We start from the raw sequence: 403 nt of genomic DNA on the forward strand, positions 1-403 counted from the left end.
TGCTTTTAAAAACTCCTTTATTATAAATTGCAGGTTACTAAATTTGCCCAAATTGTTACTGTATTATTTGGATTTAATCATACCAACTGTTTTCACAAAGAGGGAAACAGAGGGTTGTAGAAAAGGGAGTCGCCCCAAGCCACATGAAGGGCTGGAGAAGAAGGTCAAGCCCTACCTAGTATTGCTCATCTAAAGCCTCGGTGACACCTTGAAGAGCCAACTTCTCAGCGACTAACTCAAATTCTTCCTCTGCGACTCAGAAACTATTTAAAGGGGCACAGTGGCCATAGTTTACATCTTAAACATGCTCTTTCACAGCTTTTCCTTAGGCCTACCCAGCAGCTTAAAACTGACTGTCGACTTGGCTGTCAGGACAGGTGACAGCAGGGACTCCCCACCTTCC

Source organism: Peromyscus californicus, unplaced genomic scaffold, assembly GCF_007827085.1.
Source record: "Peromyscus californicus insignis strain IS unplaced genomic scaffold, ASM782708v3 Scaffold_22__1_contigs__length_63687245, whole genome shotgun sequence".
In the NCBI taxonomy this organism is placed as follows: Eukaryota; Metazoa; Chordata; class Mammalia; order Rodentia; family Cricetidae; genus Peromyscus; species Peromyscus californicus.